This window comes from Athene noctua, chromosome Z (genome assembly GCF_965140245.1).
Source record: "Athene noctua chromosome Z, bAthNoc1.hap1.1, whole genome shotgun sequence".
NCBI classification, from domain to species: Eukaryota; Metazoa; Chordata; class Aves; order Strigiformes; family Strigidae; genus Athene; species Athene noctua.
Window position 1 is genome coordinate 85,127,037 of NC_134077.1, and position 21,293 is coordinate 85,148,329.

At 37.7% G+C, this 21,293-nt stretch overlaps 1 protein-coding gene across 2 annotated transcripts in view; it reads right to left on the minus strand.

Moving 5' to 3' along the window:
- The window catches only part of EDIL3 (EGF like repeats and discoidin domains 3), a 257,972-nt gene that overhangs the window by 78,474 nt on the left and 158,205 nt on the right, over positions 1-21,293 (minus strand). The window lies entirely within an intron of this gene.

Consider the following 21,293-nt stretch of genomic DNA (forward strand, 5'->3'; position numbering starts at 1 on the left):
TTCAGGTTTTCATCATTTTCTGTGTGGTATTAATTTATTCACCTGAAATACTTGTAATCATTTTTAAAGTCAAGATGCTTCTGCATACATTGTGTTCTGAAGCCACTCCATTTGGGTACAGGAACAAGAACATGTAGTTAGTGCGAGCAATGCAAACAGAAAATTTTGAAAATTAATTCTATACAAGTGGCTGGCAGTCTAACTACTACTGAATACCCCCAACCACTTGCAAGTAGGGGAGATTTTTTTTTTCTCAACTCAGTTCTGATAGAATGTATAAGAGATGTTAACTGTAGGAACTCCTGTAGCAGCTGATCTTGCTTAGTTGCCCAAAAGATCTTCTGCTTTGTGGGTCAACTGCACTTCAGCAATTTTGAACACAACAGAACAGACATTTACCTACGATTCAGGTTCTCTCAGAAGCCTGGCAGTGTTTCACCCCAAGCAGTACGCAAGAATGAACTCAGTACTGCTATGAAATCCTTACACCACATGGGCAGAAAATCACAAACAATTTAATTCCTCATTAACTTAAAGGTACAGAGGACTAAAAGCGACCAGTGCAATTTGCTCCTCTTGGCAGAAGCTGAGGCAGAGAGACAGTGCTGGGAGCCACTGGCTATACAGTCCCCAGGTATTGTGTGTCACTGATAATGGAGACAAATATAAACTAAACTACAGTTCTAGGTTGATTATGGACCAAGGGCCATGGACAAGCACGTGCTTGCACTCTGAAAAGATAAACCAAAACCCCCATACAGGTGGGGTTGTGAATGTGTTCCTTCTTAAGTGCAAAAACTGACTTACTTCCAGGATAGGCTTAAATGAAAACCTCGCCCTACTGAAATTAGTGACTGACTTGCCCCATACTATCATTTCACCCATATTTTTAACAGTCCATGAAGCTCAGCTAGAATCCAAAGTCCTAGTGCTACTTTTCTGTGCCATGCATCACCCAACAACAAAGGCGGTGCATTCAGCACTTGACTAATAACTCTGTTCATGCTGCACAAAACATAACAAAATGTAGCTCTCTCCTGCTGTTGTGCCAGGTGCATAGTAGCCAGAAGAAAACAAATTCTTTGTCACCAGCACAGGCAGGCACAATACAGGATGCATTCAAAAAACCCACCTATGTTGGAAAAGTGTAATTTTTCGTTGTGTTATCAAGCATTACTTAAAAATGGAAAGATCTATTCAAATCTTAGCTCTGTTTCTTAAATCTTTTCATCTAATTAGAATAAATTCCTTTGATGCGTAAGCTGCCGTATCTGCTTGCAAGCCAGAGGTAAAGTACTCTATGTTCCTGAGAAAATTGCCTATTTTCGAAAGTTTCATATATTTGCCTGTTAAAATTTCTTTGTCACTTGATAAAGGAAAAGAAATTGCACACAGGTATGTCTATATATGTATGTGTAACTCACACACACACACAGAGACATAAAGGACTGATTCCAGCTTACCCTGAAATTAACCACCCCCAACAGTTGGCATCTTAGATTGATAATTATTTAAAAATTAGAGACGTGGGAAAAATGAAGGGACATTTCCATGAGGAGCTTAAAAGGGAGGCATGGCAGGTATTTTAATATGGATGTGGAGCATGCAGCTGTGTTCTCCCTCCTCATGGTGAGGAGCACAGGGATGAGGATCCTGCCATGCCTGCTGCCATTATTCAGTGGCCTAATGCGAAAATGTGTTGACAAGGACAGGGGCAGTTTTGAATTGGGTCTAGAATAAGGGTATTTGGCTTTAGCAGATAATTTTCAAAACAAAAATGTATAATTGATGCCAAGACCCTTGATCTCCTGTAGACATCCCAGATTTGGCAGACTTGGAAGAGATGTGGGTGTCCACTTTTTGCTTATCAGTCTCTGTTTAAGGTGTGGGACATTGTGGAAAGGTTTGATTTGAAGGCATGTGATTCCTGAGATGCATTAGTACCAGTACAGATTAGACCCAGTACAGATGCATGAAATGGTATTCGAAATATGTGTGAATTCCTTACAAGAGAAAGGTGAATTTTCCTTTCTAAATTGATGCACTTAACAGCACTTAACTCTACTTTGTCAGCTATGGCCATATATGTTCAGAAGTGTTTACCTTCTAGGGCGGATTATTCCTGAAATCCAAAGCAAATCTCTACCTTCAGGGAATAGGTACTTCATTGTACAAGCTTCCTATTTTAATTGCAATTCCAGCCTTGGTTTGCCATGTTTGTCAGTTTTTCAATGTGAGTTAAACACAAAATTTACGACTCCTAAATAACAAAACAAGGTTTCATAGCCACATCATTCTGTATTTCAAGATATTTTAAAAACTCCTCCATCCTTTTTAATAATGCTAAGTACATTTCTTAAATTATCAGAACATTTTGCTATCCTTCTTACCTACTGAACAGTCAGGAATGACTTCAGCAGAGGTTTTGCTAGGACTCTGATTCAGGTCCTTCCACTGTTAAAACTGCCCATGTATCCACCATTTAGGTCTTTATTTTTACTCAGACATTCTACAAGACAACATTTCAATTTACTTGCTTTTATCAGTTGAAAGGAAAAAAAATAGTTGAATTTTCGGATAGCAAATACCACACAGCACATGGACTTCCCTTAGCCATATGCTCATTAATTTCTTCCAAATACTTCAATTGGTTTGTTAGTCATGCTTTCTCTTTACAGAAGCTCTAATGGGGCTATTACTCTCCGAATTCCCAAGAAATTTACTTTGCCTGAAAACTCTCAGCTGAATAACCTATCCCAGGTTCCATCAAATATATCAGTAAAAGACTAGTTACAGACTAGCTTCAGCATGTTACTCAATTTGAGACACAAACAAGCAATGCAGATTTTGGAGTTTGTTTGTCTTTTTAATAAAACAAGATACATATTTTGCAGAACAAGTGCAAGCTGTATTATATTTCATTGTTATACATCTGCTTCTATTAAATCCACAGTTCATTTAACAAAAATCATGACAGCTTGGGAAACTGCAGTCTCCAAAGGAGTAATAATATCACTACAGTGACTGTACAATTCATTCTGGTCAATGTCAGTCATTAAACAGAAAGCCATTTTTATTAGTTAATGCTGACACACTGGGGTATGACAATCAACTTGATGTAAGAAAGTTAAAAAAGTAAAACAACAATTAAGAATCTGCTTGAGAGGCTCATAATACACTTCACAAGGAAGATTTTGTCATTCAGAGCTGTTATTTTAGTATCATTAAATAGCAAAACACTAACTCAAGCAATATTGGTTTTAATCCTGTACTGACAATTGGCATGCACTAAATAAAACCTGATTGATGCTTCTTCTGTTCTTATCAAACCCAAGCCTATGCCCAGAATGCCCCGTTGTCCATGAAGATGACAGAATGCAATGATATATCAACAGCTACATAACTGTGAGTGGATCCAATGAAGGATGGGAGAAGACAACCACACAAGAAAAGTGAAGGATTCATATACAGCTTTTCGGTTCTCCTAAGAATCCCAACCAACTGACATGAAGATGGCATGGTTGTAAAACTGCTTCAAAGGCTTCTTTTACAATCTCAGACTTAACTACATCTGAAATATTATGTACCATTTTGCATCACAAAGCAAATTATCATTAGTCCAGATTTCACTTGAAGACCAAGTGTATGGGGATCAAACAGCTTCCCAAACAAAAGATGAGTTCTGTGTCTCTCACAACAATAAATCCCTCCAGCTGAATAAAAACATTTGTGCAAAAGGAAATAGAAGAAGTTGACAGTTAGCTTACTGTGTTTTACATTCATACCTCTTCAGAGGTAAATTACAGTGGGAAAATATGTCACTGATTCCCCCTCTAACAGAGGAAGGACAAACCATTTTAAGAAAAAGAAATACTACAGTAGGGGATAATAAGCAGAAAGCACTGGGTAAACATGTTACTTGAGTATACTTAGTTTGGACTTCTACATTTATCTAAATCCACAAATCAAGCAAAAGCTCCAAGTGGATTAAAAATTGGTTGAAATTGTGGGGATTATGCCTCTGCAAACAGAAGAAAAAGATGTCTTGTAACTGACAATGAAACATGCCTGATTTTGCAGCATGAATATATAGCTTTCGTTTCCTTCTGTTGGTTTGTCTCTAGCTAACGACATCAAAACAAACAGATGCAGAACTGAAGGCATGCAGAAAACAAATCTGCTTTAGACATCTGCAATCCTGTCTTTCTCCAAGCACCTCATTTTCTGGAGCGAGATTACTCTGGCTGTGTTTAGCATAGCACAGTAATTGTGCTGAACACAAACCCTGACAATGGGATTACAGACGACCTCTGATACTGCAGTAATTAATGTCAATACATGCATAAGCTCCCCAACATACAATCTAGGCTTCAGCCTTCCATCTCTTCTTGTTCCTCCTGTCACCCACACATCCTTGCCCAGTTTGTTCTGACAAGGATCGTTCTCTTCAGATAACAGTGAATTTTTTTTTTTATAGAAGCTGGTTAGATGGATATGGACAATCATTTAGCAGTCTGCTATTAAAGTGACCATCCATGTGCAATGTATGAAACGATGTTCCTGTAGGGCTTGTTTGTTCACAACCATGATAACGATGAAGTCCTCTCCTCTTTATAAATACTACGTCAGCAACTTTTGCAGATAGGTGACTGGGAGACAGAGCTTCCCTTCCTACTACAGGTGTCAGTGGACTCTCTCATGATTTTAGTGACACGATGGTCCCCAATTGCCAATTTCACTGTTGCACAATGAGATTACAGAAGATCACTGATGTTGCAGTAATTAATGATGATACATGTGCAAGCTTCTCACCATCCAATCTAGGCTTCAGCCTCCTATTTCTCCTTTTTCCTTCACACAAAGACTTTACACCTCTGACTATAAGCATTTTCCCACAATGACCTGCAGTCCCCAGGGTGGGATTCACATTCCTCTGATGGTCATCCAAAGGGATTTTCTACACTGAGCAAGTCTGCAAAACCTTGCATTTCCAGCATAGTACAGGAACATATGGAAACAGCAGCTTGGACACTGAAAGCAGTTTAGGCTTTTTTTATGTAGTGATGTGTCTGAATTTCAGGACTATTTTGCTTACTTCTAGTAAGGCAATTTCTCCATTCTGCTCTTTGAGTAGAATGTATAGGACTGTAAATTCTACATAAAAAGCACAGGGATTAATGTCTGGGGAACTGCAATATACAGCACAGTTGAAGAGGGGACCTATCCAACAGGAATAAAAATAAAGAAAGATACAGCTTCTGATTTAGGAACCCCTAAACTGAAAACTACTGGAAGCTGGGAAAATACAATGAGAGAATGGTCACTTAGTGCTCGTCCCTATTCTTACACTCATTCATTAAGCATTCACTTCAGATCGCTGTCCAAGGCAGAACTATTGAACAGTCATCAGACCAAGCATGGTTATTCTCACGCTCAAAAAGAAGGGTACATCTAAAATCTTGTATCTGCAAAGCTGTAACCAGAAAAAACACTCTTTCAGTATTGCTGCATGAAGTGATGCTGCTATGTATGTGCTGAGCTCCATCACATTAATGTTATTGATATCCCTAGGCATCCCTAGACATGTTCAAATTGCTTTTAATGGCCTGGGAGTTCCACTGTTTGTGGATCCCTACCAGAGAAATCTACGGCTTCAAATGATCTGGAAAAGTTTGTATCCCAAGACATGTGAACTACATTACAGCCACACTATTCCTGACAAATGTTTGCTGAATGCCTTTTTCCAAGAGCTATAGTAGTGAACATTCAACAGTGCCATTTGGTGTTGATTGAAGTCCAACATGAATCCTTCTTATTCCATTTATTATTTTTTGTCCTGATGCTATGATTGTGGATAACAATGTCATCTTCTTAAAATAGTCTTTAGTGTATTTGTCTCCTCTCCTCTCTCTTCCAATAATCGCAATTTTCACCAACCACACGGTGTAGCACAAAGTGTGAAGGAGCACAGCTGTCCTTGCCATATGGGTTACTGGATTAACTGAAGGCACAACCCCAAATCCAGGGGAGAGTTTATAACCCAGAAGAATGATTGGCTGAACCTTAACTGTAATGCACCATATGGCCAATCTACAGCCACAGCAGAAAACTACTGTCACTCCATGGTGATTTCAGAGAGGACGAGCAGCACTGTCTAACTACCAAAACCAATACACTTCCTCTGAGTTTATACTACTATTCAAGTTAAAGCACTCAACAATTCATTGATACACATTACTTCTATTTTATTTTGTTTTCAAGCAGCAATTATGATTAAAAAGAAATCATATTGCAGTGAGGAGTATAGTTGATGAAACTGATCTGCTGAGCTCTCATATAGAAATATATTAATCCTTATGTAAAGAATGATTCTTAGCATTCAGGTTGGCACTGTCTACCCTGTTTGAGTATTGACATTAACCAGTTTCACATAACTCACAGCCATTTAAACACTACTAAAATCAATCAGAATAAAACATAAATTATGGAGTAAGACTAAAAACTTTTCACAAGAGTTAACCTACATTCATATTATAGAAGCTAAATTCATAGGAGCTTTCAAATTTCACTATAAAACAATTGCCATGTGGTCATAATTGCAGACTTAAGGCATGGCAGACACAGAAATCATAGCCCCTAACCAAACTGCTCCTAAACAGTGATTTTTTAATTATTATTAATCATCATCACCATTATTATTATCATCATCTTCATCTTAGGTTGCTGTGACATGAAAATATATGTTATCCCAAGTTCCATTTACCAGTCCCAAGACTTTTTGGTGGATTTTGGGCAGCTGTGGTGGAGAGATCCGTGCAGCTGTGAATATATTAACTACTCCCTTTACTTCTAGACATTGTTCATGGCTGTGGTACAGAGTACGGCCTATTAACAATTTAAGCATAATTTACCATGTAAAAATGAAATTAGGAACCAACTGGATTTTAAAATAATCTTTTTTTATTTGCTGCTGCTGAACCTTGTACAATCTGTGCACTTCTCCCTTCCTTGGGTAGTGACAGAAATATGTCTTCAAAGAATACAAGAAAACTCAACAGCTTTCCAGCTCCGTTAGAAAATTTGCTAATGAGACACAGTGTTTTGAGGAAGTTCAGCCTGATTTCAGGATAGCTATAGACAACTTCTTTCAGAGTTCCTTGGTTTTACATTTACATTCATCTGTCTTCTAGCAGTTTAGGGTTTCTTTAGTTTATGGAACATGCAACACAGGCAAAAAACTTACATATGGAGAAAATGCATTATATTGTAGTGTATCCTCTTTTCTCTCTAAGTCCATTCCAAAGGACTTGATTTTTATGTCACAGGGCAACATTTGTACTAAAAAGCCTAATAATTTTAACATAGAGTGGATGAATATATCTTAAACTGATAATATTACAATATCCAGGAGCTGTCAGCATTCAAAGGAAAAAAAAAGTGCAAGCTCAAGAATATTCATACCAGTGCTACAAAATGGGGTTCACCACAGGGAAAGTTCCTCTCACCTGGAGTGACCTGCTGATGCACACACACACTCACAGTCATGCTGGCTGGTGGGAATGCTCATTTCAGAGGTGCTAACTTAACAGGAAATCTCACTGATTTATTATAAAGTTTATTAAATCCTATGAGGAGAGGTGAAATACCTGGATTCTGACCAGCTGATTATTTTGAAGATATGCCTGATGCTCTGAATTAGTTACAGGAACCATATGCTGATACTACTTTTTTTTTTTTTTTTTTTTTAAGTGCTAACCAGCTACTGCTAATTTGAAGGCAGTTCATGACATATGTATCTACATGCTTAATCATTGCTTCTTCTCAAAATCTGCCTGTTCCAAAAAGCAACTCTGAGAAAAAAAAACAAAACACAAACACAAAACCTTCTCTTGGAAATAAAACAGGAAAGACAAGATATAGTTACACTGAAAGACAATCTGCATTTTTCTAGCATATCTACAATGGCAATCAGTGGGATTACAACATGAATGTAATTAGCATTCCTGCAAACCATCCTGACAATGAGAATGTTCATTTGCCAGAAGAAGAGTATGTGTTTTTCAAGTGGCAAATCTCGTTTTACTGCCTAGAGACATTCTTTCTGTCTTTGTGGTTTGGTGCTTGTTTTTTTTCTTCCCTTTTTTTTTTTTTTTTTCCCCATAAGACCAGCAATGGTTCCTATAAATGACAATATTGTTACAAGATGTATTCATTGAAATTGTTTAAAAACTACTAGCGGCACTAATATGAGTTCTACATTACAATGGAATACATGTTCTTCAGAAAGAAGGAAAAAGATGGCAATATCCTACAATATACTCCTGAAGTGATATGCTGAATATGAGCTATAACCACAGTACTGAACACAAACTGCATGCAAACGACAGTTATTTAAATCTGACTGCACAGAAACAGCAGTTCTTACGGTCTCTATGCTGATTCCATCTTCTCCTGTAACACATCTAACTTTTTAATAACTGGAAATTCCGATATCGACATTTAGATCTTGTTCCTGGAAGCCACTTGATGTAGGTATAACCTTATATTCATGTCAAGCAGTTTTAAGAATCAGGGTTTGAAGCCCTGTTAAAAACACATAATTAATTTACAGGTCGTGGGCTTTTATTGGGGTGGAAAAGAATTCAGAATGAAGGGTCAGAAAGTTATCTTTGTATATGTGCAGTAAAAGAGGTCTTTCATTACTACAGCAGTGTAGTAAAATGATATTTGCAAATCCATGATGTCTTTTAAACATAAATCTGTACATGTACTTTTCTTTCTATCCCTTTATTTTTCCTTATCAACATTTCTTTCCACCATAAAAAGGACATTATTCCAAAGCGTTTATATTAAGTAACAGCTAACCAAACAAAGCAAACATAAGGAATACAATCCAGGTGACCCAGCTTCAACCATCTAACAGTTACATATCTATGCTGAGCTAGCCACTTAGGCTCTTTCTGTCACCTGTGGGAAGATGCGAACAACTCCAAACCACCATTTTTGTTATTCCATCATCTATTAAGAAAGTGTTTAAGACAGATGTAATCATATTTTCTGTGTCTACAGACCAAAGAACAATCCTAGAGCACTATCTTCAACTTAGTGCCTAGGTTTAAGAGGCTAAAATTAAGTGAAATGAATCCAATAAGTTTTAAAAACACTGAAAAGACATTACTTTAAAAATATACGAAGATATTTTTTTCTGCAAAGCTAGATTTATTAGACAGTTAACATACTTGGGCTTTATGGGAAAAGGTCTTTTAAAAGCAGATGCCAAGGAAGAGATGAGCATAACAGCAAATAAACAACTTTCCAGACTGATTTTTCTGTTTAAAAAAAATATCAACAGAAAGGTTGTTGTGACACTGCCATTGGAATTACCAGGTGATTCAACGTGAAATACCCACATAAAACCTCAGAAAGCTATTTGCTATAGAAATACCAAGCGACGAGTTATTCTGTCTGTATTAATCTAATGTCACATGTGGTGAACACCAGGCTGTCAACAGGGGCCAACACTGTTCAAGGTCTTCATTAATGACCCAGACACTGCTACAAAGCACACCCTCAGCAAGTCGGCAGATGATACAAAACTGAGAGGAGCAGCTGATACACCAAGTGGGTCTGTTGCCATCCAGAGGGACCTCAACAGGCTGAAGAAATGAGCAGCAGAGGAGCCTCGTGAAGTTCAACAAGGGGAAGTGCAAAGTCCTGCCTCTGTCCCCAGGGAGGAACAGCCCCGTGTACCAGTACATGCTGGGGGTCCACCAGCTGGGAAGCTGCTTGACAGACAAGGACCTGGTGGACATATTGACCATGAGACAGCACGGCAAAGAGGGCCAACAGCCTCCTGGGCTGCATTAGGCTGAGCGTTGACAGCAGGTCAAGGCAGGTGATCCTTTCTTTCTACTCAGCGCTGCGGAAACACGTGGGGTGCTGTGTCCAGTGCTGGGCTCCCCACTACTAAACACACGGACTTACTGAATGAGTCCAGAGCAGGGTCATGATGACTAAGGGACTGTAGTATCTGACCTACAAGGAAATGCTGAGAGAGATGGGACTGCTCAGTCTGCAGAAGAGGTGGCTCAGGGGAATTTTATTGTGTATAAATATCTGATAGGAGGGAATGAATACAAAGGAGACAGACTCTCCTCAGTGGTGCCCACTGGCAGGGTAAGAGACAATGGGATCAAATTAAAACGGAGGAAATTCCATCTGTGTTTTGGGTTCTTTTCCTTTTTTACTGTTAGAAGGGTCAAACAGTGGGACAGGTTGTCCAGTGAGGTTGTGGACCCCCATCTATGGAGATGCTAAAATCCTGAGTGGACATAATCCTGGGCAATTGGTTCTAGGTGATCCTGCTTGAGCAGGGTGGTTGGACTAGATGACCTTCAGAGGATGCTGCCAATCTCAACACTGTTCTGCTGACTTTGGAGTGCTACTGATTTACAGTGGGTGAGGATTTGCCCCCGAATACTTCACTTTATACAGTATTATACAGTGCTATATGTAATAATGATAATAATAATAATAACAACAACAATAAATAATTTGTTCATTAGCACTTTTTTCTTCTTGGGAGCCATTCATAAACAGAGGATTTTACAAAAATGTGTTTGCGGTCCCAATTTTTTTAATAAAGTATGCATATATTTCAGTCCCAATCAGTCACAGCCTGTTAGAATGATACTTGACATACAAAAATTCTGTCTGTTTTCCTATACCAAATCAAATTCTTGCTGTTAGCTGCATGGATAATTAGTACATTTTAAAAAGTAGAGTAATTTCTAATTGTAGGAATTACCTCTTAATTTCCAAGAGAAGGTGCAGGCCCAATGAGACTTTTCATTTTCCAGAAGATGCTTTCTTTGCATCTATATGCAGACCATATGTGTAAATGTACGCTATGACAGACTGAAGAAGAGTTAAATCTTAAGTTACTGAAAGTATTCTATTTGGCTTTGTAAATTTGGTTTACTTCAGTCATACTTGCACAGTTCAAACATATTGTGTGGAGGTATTGTGAAGGACAGTCACATGTCCCAGATCATTATCCGATTAATTGCCTCATGGCTTGGCTTCAGCAGTCAAAGAGCACTGATTACAGTCTACCAGTACAGCTGGAGATTACACAGACAGAGCAGGTATATTCCTACATACCCATTCTTTTAATTTATCTTCCTCTTTTTTGTTGTCAAGCACATTCTTACTGCCATCTCATTTGCTCTAGAGTTCATGACAGGTTTTTTTTTTCCCCCACTAGCAGCTATTGCTTTTTATGTTATCTCTTAAAAGATCACTTTTAAGTACAAGCAAAGCCTAAGCCCTCTGCAGTCCCTCCCACACAGAAGCTGATTTTCACTTAGAATGAAATCTAAGTTGTGCAAGAGCTGTGTATGGAACACTGACTTTTTAAATTTAACTCTGCAGATCTCTAACATAAATATTAAAATCACCAATTCCCAAAAGAGATGGTATACTACCACATCCACATTAGCTATAAATCTAGTTTTGCTAATCAGATCTTTAAACCATAACTAAATATCTCTATCATAAGTGCAGTGATGCTTTGGACTGGAGCTATGCAACCTCTCGTTACGTGGACTGGAGTCTGAAGATTGCTGGTGAGCATAACATATGGGGGACGCAGCTGCAGACCACAAGCTCAACTTTGCACGTTTCAGCTATTGGCCATTTTAATCATTCTGCAGATAATCAAATAGTTTGCTTACTTCATGTAGCTCAAGTGTTTTTTTCCAGAATCTAATGTTCTGATCTGAGTGATATTGAGGAGCTCAGTTGTAGCAACTCATGTTAATTGTTGTTCTGAAGTCTAATCCTCCAGGCAAACCAAATCAATGTTTTCGTTCCCATTGAAGGATTTTAATCAGCACTTCCACTGAGACAAGGTAACAGATCATGTGTTCCTCTTTCTAGTCCATTGCAATGCAAAATGAAACCACAAAATAGAATTCACAGTCTCCCATTTTATTTTGCTTTTCAGCAGGCCTAGAGAACACACAATGTCAGTGGTTATTTCAGATAGTTTTGTGATTCCGAACTACACAATGGAATAGCACATTTTTGCCTGGCCCTTCTAAGTTTATAAAGCCATTCATCTCTGAAATCTGATTAACAAAAGGCATTTATCTCTGTAAGTTTGCTTCACAGATTTAAAACAAAACAAAATGGATTTTCTTGACCTATTAACATTTTAATTATTTGATTTTTGAAGTGTGATTCCAAGTATGTTAGTAGCCAGTGTGGTACTGCAGCACTGAGGTGAAGAATATGATTAGTTTTGTTTCATGCCTTCACATAAAATACTGTATGTCAAAGGCAACATCTTTACCAATTTGCATCAGTAGCAGCTAATGAGCACACAGACACTTTCAGACAAGCAAACTTCTCAAATGATGCTGTGTTAAGCTTCAAGCCTCTAGGAGGTGACATGAAAATGAAGTGATTAGTTATGTTCCATGAAACAGAAGACAGCTTTTCAGACAGTAATGGGAAGAATTGCTACCTATTTGCTGATACGTCCAAAGAGATTAAAGGCTTTTTATGCTGATGTAGCATCTAAGCCAACAGCAGCACGTTATTCTGTTATCATATTGGTCAACATGGTTCATGTGTGTAAGCAGTGGCTATCAGAACTAATCAAATATAAAGAAATTGGATGTTACGTTCTACTTCTCAACAGTGCCACTACTGCTAAGTGACTATCATGTGCTTCCATTACCAAATCCTCTCTTCATACTTTTATAGTAAGGCTGTAAAATTCACTGTTCACCTTTACTTGCTCTACAAGCTCTGTGTTGAGAACACAGAGAGAAAATAAAGTTAAGCAACTCTTAGGTAGCACGAGGATTTAAAAAATAGAAGCAAAAGGATTTTAGAGTTCTTCCAGCACCTAAAAATGACTTGCATTTTCCAGTGGTAATGTAAGTTCATGATGCAGTGTTTTTAGGAATTGTGCCTAAATGAAAAAGCAAGATTTAAGGACTACAGAGCTGCACCGACAGAGCAGTGCTCCACTCCCATCTACAGAAAACAGCTCTAGGGTGCACTGTGGGAACTACAGGCAGGTGAGTCTACTTCGACATCTCGTGAGCTGCCAAGTCTATATTTAAGATTACTAAGTACCTGGATAAAGACAACCTGTTAGACAAGAGCCAAACATAGCTTCTGTAAGTGGCAGTCCTGCCTCACCTGATGGAGTTCTTTAATGGTGACTATGCATAGGGATAAAGAAAATACAGTGGAAACAGCACACTTGGATTTTGAAAGCATTTGATAAGGATCTTGCCAGGGAGTGAGGAAAAGGCCCCATTATAGACAGAGATCTAATTAAGGAGAAGGAAATGGCTTTTCACAATGAAATGTCAGCAGTAGGATTCACCGAGGATCATCGCTGGAGTCAGTTTTACTCATCAGTGAGATGGAGGAAAGTACGAATGGGCAAATTGTTCACTTTGAAGCTACGAAGCTCTCTTGATCAAATGCCACTCTGATGATGAGCAGATCCAGAAGGACAGAGAAAACTGAGTAACTGGTCAAAAGGGTGACAGATAAACCTCAGTGTACACAAATGGAAGATACTACATCTAAGAAAAAAAACCCTAAAATGTGCCTGTACAATACTAAACTTGGAAACGGCCATTACAACTGCAAATAAGAGAACTCAGAGTCATCATCAGAAGTTCGCTGAAATCACTGGCTCAAAATGCAGTGGCAGCCAAAAAGCCAATAAAAACGTTATGCATTGAGAACAAGACATAGAGTATTATCTTATAGGTATATGAAATGCTGGTGTGACTACATACCACATGCAGTTCAGGTGTCTGCATCCTAAGAAGGTGTAGAGTTAAAGTACAGAGAATGGCGGTTCAGATGATTAAAAGGAAAAAGCAGATATCATACAGAAAGAGAATAAAAAACTAGGGTTTTTCAAATTGGAGACGAAAAGGCTGAGGGATATGCCTGAACTTTACGTACACATAAATGAGATGAATGTAGTACTGTTCACCATCTACATTACTGAAAATAGGGAGCACTCACTGAAATTCAAACCAAAGCAGCTTAACACATGTAAAAGAAAGTAGTTCTTTGCACAGTGGGTGGTGATCTTCTGGAGCCTTCTAGAGGCAGATACAGCATCAACTCGTTCAAAAAGAAATTAGAAAAATTCAGGCACAATAGGTCCATAAATGATACTAAAGAGACTGACCAGGGGTGTACCCTCTAATATTTCTACAGGAATTGTAGACCTGGAGGAGACACAAAGGGAACAAATGACAGAAACTGCCCATGCCTGCATTTTCTCCTTAAATGATGTTTGTCATTGCCACAATCAGCCAACCAGACCTTTGAGCTATCTGTCCCAGTATGATGGCTTTTTGTGTTCTTAAGAAATTACCAATAAAATGGTAGTGAAATTTAGCTAACAATCCCTTATGTAATTCATGTAAATAGTCTATTTAAAACCAAATCTCTGTGAAAACACACTGCATACATAATAAGTGAGTATAGTAGTTCAATGAAGAACACAAACTAGACTTTAAAAGCTATTATTTCAGACAGCATCACCTTCTAATACTGTTTATAGGTTCTTTACTCGGTATTCTGTAGGAAACCTCATTATCCAATAATTTAATATTATATGAAAAAAAAAAAAAAAAAAAAAAGAAGTTTGTTAGGGGACTACCAAGAAGAGATTTGTATTTCTAAACTGCCAAATTAAGAAATAATATCCCCTTTCCTGAAATTCCTCCAAAATAAACATGGTTTATGAAGCTACTAGAGAGCTGTGCCTTTTTCATTCCAGCTGTTTGGAGAAGAGATGGAAGGTATTAAAGAACATCATCCAGTCACCAAAATCCAAATCCTTTCGCTTTTCCTTTCATAAATAAAGTGTAAATAAATATTTGAGTTTACTGTGGATAAAATCTTCTCACCTTATTTACAAAATGCATTTTCAAATTTACATTTGAAAAGGTAGGGATTGACTTAGTAACTTTCACTTACAACTATGTAAAGAGAAGTATTCACAAAACCTTGTAACAAAAGGCAAATGGGAAGTTACCTGTCAGTAATACATAAATGAGCACAACTCAGTTTGCAAATTCATCTTGATGTATTAGACACTGATGGCTGAGTAAGAGCCAGGAGACCCCAGTGTGCTGACAATGTCTGCATTAAGAAATTCCAAACAAAGTTGAAAGCAACAAAATTACAGTGCAGTTATCACAGACAAGTTGTTTGATTCTTTTGACTCAATAAAGTAGCAATAGCAGAAAACTATTTATCCATAATGACTTACAAAAAATTTTGTTATAAACATTTACACATCTCAGTTTAAATTTTTAATAATCTCTTCATGCTATGGCCCTGAAAACTTCTTAATGTCTTTCTTGTCTAAGTCTCCCTATGTAAAATTTCTTGTGACTTCAAATCCTTTTTCCTTAACATGGACCAGAATATTGCAATGTTGGATGCTGATCTGCTAATTTAACTGCAGTGGGATTGACAGAGCAGGGGAATTTATTTCTGAGCTTCTTGTCTAGCGTAAGAGGACCTAATCTCAGCAAAACTCACCATGAGGAATGTGTGCACTTCAGTATCTCTTCAGCAGGCATGCATTTGCATTTAACAACACGAATAAGAATGAACTGCAGTTTGGAAAATGGAGCAGCTTGAGTCAAAGGTTTGTATGTCTTTCAGGAGTTGTAAAGTTTAAGTGAACAAGACTAGCATCTACTATAAGAGAACGTCCTTCCTTATCTTGAAGGAAGATAAGGTTTCAAGATCAAACTTCAAATCATGTTATTCATACCCGAGCCCTTGGTGTACTGTGAATTATGGGTTGCAACTTTCACACTGACTTCTGAAGGTGTTCCACCATGCATAAAAGATGCCAATTACATCAGAGACCAGAATGTGCTTTTTCTCGGGCCCGTTCTTTGCTCACAGAACAGCACAGTCACATCTCTGCTTTCCCCAAAGGAAACACTCTTCTGCTTTACATCCCATACACATGGAGACCGCAGCAGGTTCAGTTTTTGCTCTTCATAAAAATTACATTTTTCCTCAACTTTTCATACTAGCTAACTTTCCCAACTTCTATCCAGTAACCTGTCTTGGTGAATCCCTTGGGGTCTGCTTCTCCTTATACTTTACAGACACGTGGCACAGCACATCACTAGGGTAGATCATAAGTAACAATTAGGCTTTCCATACTGAATCAAACCCCACTTTTAAAGTATATTAAGATGTCTGGATCCTCCATCACTAAATACTACTAATGAACAGCATTCTTAAAATAGTGTTTCAACCTTTAAATTAATGTGCATTTAATGCTAGAGATTTAACTTCTTAGGTGAAGGGGACAAACACACTACACTTCTTTAATAAATCTTATTTTACTTCCAGAAGTTATATTTACATGTCTAAGACATTTCTATAGTCTAAGACATGTCTATAATCCAAGACATATAAATATAGTTTAAAAGCACAGCTTTTGAAGGACATCATGTGACTTGTGCCCCATTTTGCCTGCAGAGAACTCAGTGGAAAACACAGCTCCACCTCCAGCACACATGGGAAGAGGCTGCATGAATCGATCATTTGCTTTGGGAAAGGAATTTAATTCTTGAGGATTTTCCACCTGACACTTTTTATCAAGGAAAAAAACTTCCTATGTCTAAAAATGAACAAAACCTAATACTCATCCAAATTCTCACCTGCTGTCAAAGTTAAAGACATCGTGAAAAAAAAATGTGGAAGGACCAGGAGGTAAAAAAAAAAGAAGAGGAAGAGGTTGCGGTAACCACAGCAAAACCCTTATTCAGCTTCCTGCACAGACATTTTACTGCTATCCAGGAGAGAAAGGACACTTTCTAGAAACAATGAAGAAAAGGGAATAATCTTATTTGCACACTGTATGTAAGGATTCAAAATTGCTTTCAAAGTTAATAGAATACTGGGGAATATTTTTCCCAGAAATATTTGCTTTTCTCTAACTTTGATATAATGGATTACAATATGGTTACTTTTTACACTATGCCTAGAATGGAATTTCAAAACATGGAGAAGTAAAAGTGAATTGCATAAAAACAGGAACAGAGCAATTATGAATATATGTTTCAGCAACAGGAATAAGTGGGTATTTATATTGTTAGAATAGCAATAGGTACAGTATTACAAACTGCACACTGATCTTCAGTGAAGGCATGCAACGTCACCAACAACTGTACAGATTTGTCAACAAAATAAAATAATATTTATGGGTGAGTTGTATCAAACAGATTTTGCTGGATCAATAATGGATATTAATCTGACCATCAGTTTTAAAGGGCAGAAGTTTTGTGTGGCAGTTTTCTGTAAACAAAATTTCTAAGTAACTCCACCAAATCAAGAGCTGGCCAAATTACATTTAGCATTAATACTAGAAAACAATCACGAATACAAAGGAAAAGGGTTTGAATTAAGAGTGATTCCATCAGGGTTTTTTGGCAAAGTATGATTGTGAATTTTTGAGATTTTAACTCCATTTCAAAAACCGCACCCTTCTGAGTCCCAGTTTATGTACAGTATGACAGAAAGACAACGAAGCCTTTCTCTCTCAGTATTGCACGGCCACCAAACTTTTAATCTCTGTTCACATCCTCATTTATTTTGAAGCGGCGTCACCCTTGAGTAAGTAGCACTGTGGCTGCTGACCCTCCAAGCTGCAGGGCTGCACCCGCTGCCTGTGAGGCTCCCTGCAGCCACCGAGGCTTGCCACTTGCCTCTGGTCTGAGAGGCAATGAACAGCAGCCATGTCTGTGCTGAACCCTGACGAAGCTAGGAAGCAGACCAAGTTGTGATGAACAACATCCCACTTTTCCTTCTAACACAACCAATAATAAGATGCTGGAGATATTCTGAATTTAAGTCATTGGATCATCTAATGGAATGCAACAAATGAACATGGTGGTGGTCAGGTACTAAAATAGATGTAACCTACTAGCATCCCTCATCCCCCTCCTATGTATCTTACACATCACTGCACCAATGCCCGGAACAGGAGCTTTGCGGGACTCTCCGTCTGTCTAAAGCTGCAGGAGCTGTGAATCTTGCCTCAGTGTGAAGATGATCACTGAACATATTACATCTCCTTCCCCTTCTGAAATCTGCAGGTGGGAGCTGTGCCGAGCTTCAAGATTTTAGTTCACGTAGGGCTCATGTAACCATGGTTTGTTCCATTTTCTCTTTAGCTCACATGGATTTTCATCTTTCGCAACTTGGCTTGAATTCCAAGTGCAAATGAATCTCCAAAATGTGAATCAACTTGCAAACCTCTAACTTTGCAAGGTTTATACCATACACACTTGTAATTCTACTCTGTGCCTGGTTTGTTAACTACAGCAAACCCGAAGGCAGTTCCATTATGAGGAGTTTGTATGAGTCTAAAGATGATTTTACCTCTCATTGTTCATTCCTGTGTGTGCCAAAGGGTAGCAACAGACTAGACCAGACTGACTCAGATAGCAAGCAACCCTCTATGATTAATCTCTTTTAAAATAAATGACTATGCCTTGAAATAAGGTATTTTCCAATTGGACTAGCCATCCTCCATGAGTAATCTATCTTGAAATAAATACTATGACTTGAAATAAGGTATTTTTCAATTGGGCTAGTACCTGAAACAGAAAAAAATGTTCCTCTCACTTGGCTATTGGGAACTGTTTTGAGCCTATTGCTGTTGTAAATTATTGTTTTCATATATTTATAATCATTAGTGCTTTTATTGAAGGTGTTTTTCCATACTTCTAAGGGGTTTTTTTGGTTATAACCAGTGATTTGTTTTCAGCTTGCTTCTACTGGCTACAGTCTGGCTTTTATTTCTTTTATAGTACCAATTCCTTACCTGCAAATTATTTTTCATTTCTGTGAGGATGTAAAAAAAGAATGTGCATTATTGGCCAGACCAGAAACTTAAGAACTATAGAGGCTACTTTGAGAATAACAGTGTGCTGTAATTTTTCTTTTAAGGCTTAGAAATGCTGAAATATGCATTGTCATAGGCTTTGCCGGGCATAAAAATGCACATAAAAGTTATTCCAAAACAGGAACTGTGGATTTTATATATATAAGGTCAGTATTTTTTTCTCCTCTGCTTTTTGTGAATGTCTATGATTCTATATTACTGAAAAGGCAGGGTCATATTGCTCCTTCAGTAGGAAGAACAGATAGGTGGAAGACAGGTAGAAAGAGTCCATGACCCCAATGCAACCTTCCTGCCTCTTTACTGAAGGTGATTGAGGGGCATCATAAGTCAAGAATGACACAAAGCCTGAGGAAAGCAGATCAGTAGGTTTAAGGAAGAAAACATGGCAAGAGAGTTGCCACACCAAGGTGGTTCAAGCTAAAATGAGATGCTACAAAGTCAGGTCATAGATGCCTGAATATAGGGTTGAGCTCATCTCGTAGTTATTGACAAAACCTAAAAGCTACTATTGCGCTAGATGACTCATGTAGTAAGGAGATGATTAAATGTGTAAAATATGCCTGTTGGGTCCTAAGGGCTTGTCTGAATATTTTACAAGGAGTTTCTGTCAGGTGTCTGAGTAAAGATTGTATCCTCTACTGCCTAATCAAAGTAAGATATTGCAAAATTAATTTTCAAAGGGAGACATTGCTGTACAGTACAACTGCAGCAAGATGAAAATGTACCCAAAGGCATAGGGCTGAGGACTTGATGTTTCAACATCAAACACTGAGAGATCAGTCTCATTTTCCTATTGTGTTGAAAGGAAGAACTACAATTCTGAACCGTTGAGACTAATTTTGCACACCTTTGCATCTTACATGGAATGCCTGGACAAAGAAGGTCTGCAATGGAAGGGCCAGAGTGTGCTTTATTGTTAGAAGACTCTATTAGAAATGTTAGCGTTCGATTAATATTTCTCACTAGGTCATTGAAATGCCTGGGGGAACATTTCAATATTAAAAAAGTGTTCTGTCATTTCTGTAACATTTTCTGCCTCTTTGCACTTTCATACCAGTACACTACAAAGAAATGCTAGCCAGACAATATTACAAGAATGCTGTAGCCCCAGCAAACCTCATTAGTTTCAGCAAGACATTCAAGACGGGTTTTGTCCAATGAAAATATTTAAATTGTATTCTGTCCATGATTAGCTGAAATAGTTGAAAATGTATATAAGCCATCACACTTACTCAGGATTTATTTAACCTCTTACAATTTGTGTTTTTATTCTTTTAGCATGTCCAAAAAATGACAAACTACCTAGATTGAGTTGAATTACCTGGGTTAAAGTCACATTTAACATGTAAAAAATTTCCCCTCTTGCACTTTCAAAACGTATTTCTAATGTCACTTTTCTAGGATATTTCTATAATCCAGGGACATCATAAATTGAGTATTAGCATTAACTTTATGTTAAATTGATACATTTATTTTAGTGACAATTTTTATTCCATTCTTTTTGTCTGAGATTAACCACACATTATTCCCTAAACAAATAAGGACACCATAAGAATGACAATTTAACTACCTTCAGTACACACAAAAATTTAATTAATTTCTCTAAGGGTAGTATTTGTGCATACATATATCTATACACACAGTTGTATACACATATCTAAAATCTCCTTAATTTTTCTGTGCAAGTCTTGAACTTGTCATTTAAATAATGACAGAGGAACATATATATTTACTGAATTTTTATTTGTTGTCACCTTGGCAAATGAGCTGAGAATTCTAGCTTTTAAATTTTATGGTGTTTGAAGGGAAACAAACCAAGAAAAATATAAAAACTAAAATAAATTCTTACCTTTGCCTTAAACATGAATTAGAGAACAGTTTCTACTCTCTTCATTAGACTTGATTAACATTTTTAGCTGCTGTTAAGTCTTAATTTCATGTGCAGGCTCTGTCATTCCTTTGTACCAGCCCAGCATTTGTGTGGCTGTGAAGTTCAATGGATCAAAGAAATGATCTGGTTCATTAATTACTTTCCTCTGGGGTCAGTTTTTGCTGGGACTACAAGGCAAAGGGGTTAAACAGCAGCCCAGAATGAGCCACAAAAGAAGCAAGACAGGGAAAGGAGAGCTGAAGCAAGACTACTTCAGGCAGCAGTAGGGATGCTTTATGTCAGTTTTCAAGGAACTGTTACTTTATGATGCAATAAAAAAAAAGAGGTCCCTATTCCCTGACAATTTTGTCCCTGTTCCCTGACAAAACCAGAAAATCTGTTTGGAAATTTATCAAATTTGAAGGCAAT